Source organism: Tupaia chinensis, unplaced genomic scaffold (genome assembly GCF_000334495.1).
Source record: "Tupaia chinensis unplaced genomic scaffold, TupChi_1.0 Scaffold145907_1, whole genome shotgun sequence".
NCBI classification, from domain to species: Eukaryota; Metazoa; Chordata; class Mammalia; order Scandentia; family Tupaiidae; genus Tupaia; species Tupaia belangeri.
In genome coordinates, this window is record NW_006205765.1 from 1,726,114 (window position 1) to 1,733,778 (window position 7,665).

Genomic DNA, 7,665 nt, shown 5'->3' on the forward strand with positions numbered 1-7,665 from the left:
AAAAGAATTGGGCAAATATACAAAGTTACCCATTTTGGAAACCAAAAGACAATAACTTTAGGGTTATAGGAGGTAAAATATTTTTGAAAGCCTTCAAAAACTTTTAACCATTAAACTAGAGGAAACATCCCTTCATTGTAAGAAAGAAGGCATAATAGAAAGTAAAATACATTTAAACTAAACTGATTTTCAATTCTCTTTGAACAAAATAAATGAAAAAATAATGGTTGATTCGCTAAGTTTTACGCTCTAACCAAACTAATTAATTACAATGATTTTTAAATGGCAACAGCCCATCTGACCCGGCAGCTTGACAGTTCTGAATACTTTTGCAATGATTTTTTTTTTAACGCAAAGACACTAAAATGATCCTGTCATGCAATGTTCATCTTTTGCTTTCTGCATCTCTTTGTCAATCTTGTAGCTAAGGATCTTGTTCCAATCAACTTTAGTACGAATAACCACCAACCATCAATATAAGGCTTTGAAAGTAGTGTCCGACATTGTTCGATAACTCTTATTGATGGCAGTTTGGTATTCATTTTCTGCAGCTTCTACAATCTTTATAAATTCTTTTGCTGTCTGCACCACATTAGACACTGTTAGGGAATCTTGTATATCTTTATAACTCACTAGCTGAACATTACCATCTTCATAATAATGAACCTGAATTTTCAAGATGCCAACCACCGGAGCGGTTGAAGGAGTAATTGTAAACTTCCACCCTGACCTCCAACGACCACTCCAAAATTTTTTTGCTTGGAATTGATGGTTTTTTATGCATGCAATAATGGTTTGCGGTCCATCTATATTTTTATCGTACACCGTGCTGACCCTGTTTGGGTAATGTTCTTTTACATAAGCTCATAGAGCGGTTTCTACCGAAGTTCTCCATGATTCAATTGCATTTTTCTGCTTCATTTGGTCTTGGATCAGTTGCTTCCTTTCTCAAGTGATCACATTTGAAACAGATTCTGTTTCTTGGATCCAAAGACTTGTCATTTTCCAAGTCATCATGTTCTGTTATCAATACCTGATCTTCATAACCTTCTATTTTTACTGCCATGAACTGGTCCAAGTTATATATACTGTGCAAAAGCATGGGCTGCTCCTTCCCTGAGAAGATTATCATTATTAAGCAGTAACAGAACATCATTAGATACCTCATTGAATTCTCCAGGAGGTGCGTGAATGGTGAATTTTGCTGCTATATGCACCTTCTCATCAGACAACTGCTCCTTCAGATCCGCCATCTTCCTTTTGGTGACAAACCACGGTGGTGGCAGTGGCCCTCATTTTCTATCTTTCTGTCTCTCTGGTGAGCACACACATCCTCGCAAAAAATATCTCTTAAAAAAGAAAAAAAGAAAAAAAGAAACATGCTGGATGTATGTGTGCATGCCCAAAATCCCAAAAGTAGGAAGAAATGGAGAAGGGGTTGCAGCTTGACTATGTCCCATAGAAGGTGTTTTCTCTTTTTTTTTTTGGAGAGGTTTTTCTTTCTTTCTTTCTTTCTTTTTTTTTTTTTTTTTTTTGCTATAGGGCACGTGCGCTCATCAGACAGAGAGAGACAGAGACAGAAAGCAAGAAATCACCCCCCAGGGAGGATGGCCACGCCACAATCCCTTCTCCTCCATTCTCCTCTCGGGGTCTTAGGCACGCATGTACACGCACCCGGCGTGAGTTTAAGCCACGGGGTCCAGGACACGAACCGAGGTCGACTACATGGGAGTCCAGCGACATAGCCATTACGCTAACTGTTGGTTCCAAGGTGTTTTTTTCTTCTCCCTCTCTTGCTGTTTCTCTGTCTCTCTTTGGTGAGTGCATATGCCCTGTAACACACACACACACACACACACACACACACAGAAGAAGAAGAAAATAGATCAGTTGCCTAGCGCTGACAGGACTTGGGGGCAAAGGGAGATCAACTATTGATGGATACAAGACTACTTGTAGTGTGATTAAAATGTTCTAAAATTGGTTGTGGTGATGGTTGCATAACTCTGAATATTCTAAATTGAATTGTATACATTAAATGGATGGATTTTATAAATTTTAAGGTATGCAAATTTTATCTCAATAAAGCTGTTACTTAAAAGTAAATATGTAGGGCCAGCAGATGGTGTGGAGGCTAAGACAGCTGGATTCCATGTGGCCAACTATGCAATTTGATCCTGGACCCGGTGGCCTAAAAAATACACCAGGCGGGTCCGGCAGGTGGCGTGGTGGTTAAGGGTGCTGGACTCCCACATAGCCAACTGTGGTTCCAGTTCTGGACCAGGTGCCTTGCTTTCCCACCTTCTCTCTCTCACTCTCTCTTACTCTCTCTCTCACTCTGTCCCTCTCTGGTCAAATTTAAATAAAGTTAAATAAAATGGTTCTTTAAAAATAAAAATACAAGCACATACGTGTGCATGCCCAAAATCCTGAGAAGAATGAAGAGGAAGGGATTGTGTTGTGGCCACTCCCCCTGACCTCCGAGGGCACTTTCTCACTTTCCCTTTCTTTCTTTCTGTCTCTAGCTAGTATATACACTCTACAGCAAAAATAAATAACTGGGGCAAGCAGGTGGTATAATGGTTAAGGCACTGGACTCCCACATGGCCAGCCACGGTTCAAGTCCTGGACCTGGCAGCTTCTTTCTCACCTTCCCTCTGTCTCTCTCTCTTGTTCTTTCACTCACTCTGTCCCTCTCTGGTCAAATTAAAAAATAAATAAAGTTAAATAAAATAATTCTTAAAAAAAGGGGGGGGGAACCAGCAGGTGGTGTGGTGGTTAAGGTGTTAGACACTCATACAAGGTTCGAATCCAGACCTGCTGGCTTACTTTCTCACTTTCTCTCTCTCTCTCTCTCTGGTCAAAATTAAAAATAAATAAATGAATAAATAAATTTAAAAATCACACAAAACCTAAGAAGCTATCACTAGGAAGTGAGCTTCAGAATGGAAGGAGTTTTTGCCTGCTTTGTTCACTCTCATATCTCTAGCACCAAAACAGTGTCTGACAAATAGTAGGTATAAAGTTATATATATATATTTTTTTTACATATATACACACATACATACACACACACACACACACACACATTAAAGGACATGTGCAAACCCATTGTGTCAGAGAGTGTGACCCATGGGAGAACCTAAAGAGCAATGTGTGTGGGGACCAACAGATGATGTAATGGTTATGTTCCTGGACTCCCAGGTAGTTGACCACAGTTCGAGTCCCGGACCTGGCAGCTTAAAACTCATGCTGGGTGTGTGTGCATGCATTGCCGAAATCCTGAGAAGATAATGGAGAAGGTATTGCGGTGTGGCTATCCCCTCTGGGGGCGGTAATTTCTTGCTTTCTGTCTCTGTCAGAGAGCACATGCTCTATAGCAAAAATTTCTCTCTCAAAAAAAAAGAGCAAATGGGGCTGGCAGGTGGCATGGTGATTAAAGGCACTGGACTCCCACATGGCCACCTCGGTTCAAGTCTTGGACCTAGTGGCTTGCTTTCTCACATTCCCTGTCTCTCTGTGTCTATCTGATCAAACTGAAAAATAATAAAAATAATACAGTTAAATAAAATAATTCTTTAAAACTAGGGGGGAAAAAAGCAATGAGTGTGACTGGGACAGCACTAGAAATGATTGGACTTGACTGTTCTAGTCTTAATCTGAAAAGCAAAGGGGAGCCATGGATGGGGGCTTTAAGTGGTAGTAGACCTGATTTACATTTGAGAAGCACCAGCTATAGGGGAGAGTTAAGGACTGAAACATTGAATTTAGCAACAAAAAAGTTGTTAGTGACCTTGGAAAAATCAGCCCAGGCGGAAAGATGGGGTGACTAATTTGGGGAATTGGAAAGGAAGTGGAGCTGGCGAAATTATACCACACTAGGTACTGCCTCTCCCTATTCCCTATAAGTTTCCAGGGAAACCGATCAAAAATACACTTGGCTTGAGAAATAACAAAGACATGTTCCCATACATATTCACACGCAGCCAGCTCTGTGTCTGTGAAGGATTCCATAGTTCTCACCCTGACGCAGAGGGAGGACCCTGGGCCACAGGTCTGCGGCCTTTGTGACCCACGAGAAGTTGGCCTTGTATTGCTAGGTGAGTGGATGGGAGGACACAGAGAAGGCTGCCAGCATCTGCGATTTGGGAGCACTTCAGAAACACAACTTGTTCCCTCTTAGCTGTACCAGCCTCTCACCTGGACTATGCACAACCAGAACCCAGAGGAAAGCCAAGTAGACACACTCAGACCCTACTCACTGAAGACGGTGGAAGGTTTGGGAAGAGACCACTCATACCTAGCGTGGCCAGATGCTGAACAGAGAACCAGCAGAACTGGTTTCTACAATAATTCTACTCGTCACAATGGCAAAGCCATGAGCAGGTGACTTAACCTCTCTGGGCTCCCACTACCTCATTTCAAAACTTAAGAGAATGAACGCATGTCCTCTCCAGACCTAAGTGGTTAGGAAAGATTTTGTAAGACCTAGCTTAGGTAATTTCAAGGGACCCTTTAAGAAAAAGAATGTAAAATTAAAAATACAAAACTAGATACAAGTATGAAAAATGAGAAAAATAAATTACACCAAAGTACAAAATTTACAAAGCTAAAACAGGGCGACCGGGTGGAGTGGAAGCCAAGGTGCTGGATCCCACATGGCAGACTCAACAGTTTGAATCTCAGACCTGGTGTTTTGAAAATCATGCCAGCTATGTATGATCCCAAGAGGAGACTGGAGGAGAAGGTACTGCAGCATGGCCATCCCCACCCCCACCCCACCCCCAGCAAGTGCCCATGCCCTATAGCAAAAAAATAAACAAACAAAAATCTAAAACAGGGTTGGCCTCAGTGCATCAGTTAAGCACAGTATATAAGGAAGTGGATCTCACATGGCTGACCGTGGTTTGAATCTCAGTCTTGTCAGATTGAGAAACAGGCTGTGGGCACATACGTGTGCATGCTAAAAAAATCCTGATGGGATGGGAAAAATGGAGGAAAACGGATTGCAGTATGACTCTCTCTTCACAACAAATGTGCATGCCCTTTTGCAATAAAAATTAATAATAATAGCAATAAGCTAATACATTAAAAATCACACAATTTTCAACATTATTTATTTTAGTTTTCCATAGGGTGTGTGCACTAACCAGAGAAAGAGGGAAAGTGAGAAAGCAAGCCACCAGGTCCAGAACTCGAACAGCAGTCAGCCATGCAGGAGTCCAGCACCTTAACCACCCCACCACTTGCTGGCCCTAACCACACAAATTTAAAAAATAGCATTTGTTAAATTGTTTGACATCCCACTATACACTTTTTCTCACTACATTTTTTGGCTGCATATTCTCTCTTTTTTTTAGTTTGTTATACGGCACGTGGGCTCACCAGAGAGAGAGAGAGAGAGAGAGAGGGAAAGTGAAAAAGGTCCCCCCTCCCAGCTGGCCATGCTGCATATTCTTTAATGGCCTTTTCAACCATTTTGTAATACTTTCTTTTTTTATTATTATTTTATTTAACTTTATTTATTTATTTATTTGTTTGTTTATTTTAACTTGACCAGAGAGGGACAGAGAGAGAGAGAGAAAGCAAGCCACCAGGTCCAGGACTCAAACCATGGTCGGCCATGTGGGAATCCAGCACCTTTTTTCCACACCACCTGCCGGCCCCACCATTTTGTAATACTTTCTATGAAGAGAACTGAAAGGTAATTAAGTCTTTTCTCACTTGTTTCTCACTGGGACCAGCAGTTGGCGTAATGGCTATGTCGCTGGACTCCCATGTAGTCGACCGCAATTCACGTCCTGGACCCGGTGGCTTAAAATTCACGCCGGGCGCGTGTGCATGCATGCCCAAGATCCCAAGAGGAGAATGAAGGAGAAGGGATTGCGGCGTGGCCATCCCCCCTGGGGGGTGATTTCTCACTTTCTGTCTCTCTGTCTTTCTCTGTCTGTCTGGCGAGCACACGCGCCCTATAGCAAAAACCTCTCCAAAAAAAAAAAAAAAAACTCATTTCTCACTCACTCAAAATTTGTTCTTTATTCTTGCTAGCTTAGAAAAGTTTGTTTTTAGGAACTAGCAGATGGTGTAATGGTTACTTTGCCGGGTATGTGCATGCCCAAAATCCCAAGTGGAGAATGGAGAAGGGATTGAGGTGTGGCCATCCCCTCTGGGGGGTGATTTCTGACTTTCTGTCTCTTTGTCTCTCTCTGTCTTTCTGGCAAGTGCACATGTCCTATAGCAAAAAATAAGTAAAAAGTAAAAAAAGTAAAAAGAAAAGATTCTTTCAGGGAGCCAGATCTCACATGGGTGACAGCAGTTGGAACTGCGTCCAGAGGCTTGAAAAGCACGGTGGGCAAGTGCACATCTGTGCCCATCAAGACAGGATGGAAAAATGGAGACAGGACTGTGGCTTTACCACATCCCACGAAGGGTGTTTTTCCTCCTCTCTGTTGCTCTTTCTCTGGCAAGTGCTTGCATTCTCTGGGAATTAAAAAAAAAAAAAAAAAAGATTATTTCAGCTTCCCAACTTATTTTATTATTTTAAAGTTATTTATTTAATTACTTTCTTTGTCTTTTTCACACAAGTTTTGCCAGAGAAAGACAGAGAGAAAGAGAAAGAGAGAAAGAAAGCAAGCAAGCCACCAGGTCCAGAACTCAAACCGTGGCCGGCCCTGTGGGAATTCCAGCGTTTTAACCACCACACCAACTGCTGGCCCTCACAACTTATCTTAGAATGGTTGTTAAATTTGGGAAAAATCTCCATTACTGTTTTTCCTATTCATTCATTCGTTTGTTCATTTATTTTAATTTGTTAGAGGGCATGTGTACTTGCTGGAGAGAGTGAGGGAAAGCAAGAACGCACCTCCTACGGGGATGGTCATCCTGCACTCTTTCTCCTCTATTCTCCTTTCAAGATTTGGATACATGCCAGCCCAGACTGTTTTCATGCTGCCGGGTCCAGGTCTCCAACCATGCAGTTGGCAACATCAGATTCTGCTGCCTCAACCACCACGCCACCAGCTGGCCCCCAAGGCTTCTTTTATGAGCCATTGATATAAGATAGCAAAAAAATTCACATTGTTTTGTGCAGCGATCAATCTTTTATAAAAATTTCATTCTTATGATGCTGGATAGGCTGGGACCCAGGGACCTCTGACACATTCAGGTCACCACACTTGTAATTTGACACAGTGAGGTCAGGTGTATTCCTAGAAGCCATCCCTGTGCTGGGAAGACTAGCAATAATTTAAGTATACCCATGAACCATGTAAGTATATCCCACTAAACGCAAACTCAATGTATTCCCTACTCCAAAATGCCTAAAAATCCCTATAACCACTCCAATGCCCCAGTGGAAAAAGTCAACGGTTTTAACAGATTAGTTTTGCCAATTTTATAAAAACATCATCATGTGATCACAGAGCCAGGACCTCTTCCATGACCACAGAAAAGCCTAGGCAGGGGCCTGGCTGTTAAGGCGGTTGGATCCCACATAGCCAACTGCACAGTTGGAGACCTAGACCCTGCAGCTTGAAAAACAACACAGGATGCTTCTGTGTGCATGCCCCAAATCCCAAGGAGAATGGAGAAGGGATTGCAGGCCCGGCCACCGCCCCCCAGGGGGTGATTTCTCAGTTCCCCTCTTTCTGTCTCCAGCCAGTCCTG

At 42.4% G+C, this 7,665-nt stretch overlaps 1 pseudogene; it reads right to left on the reverse strand.

Moving 5' to 3' along the window:
* Window positions 1-360: 360 nt before the first annotated feature.
* Window positions 361-1,253, reverse strand: LOC102482832 (F-actin-capping protein subunit alpha-2-like; annotated as a pseudogene).
* Between the last annotated feature and the right edge of the window lie 6,412 nt (window positions 1,254-7,665).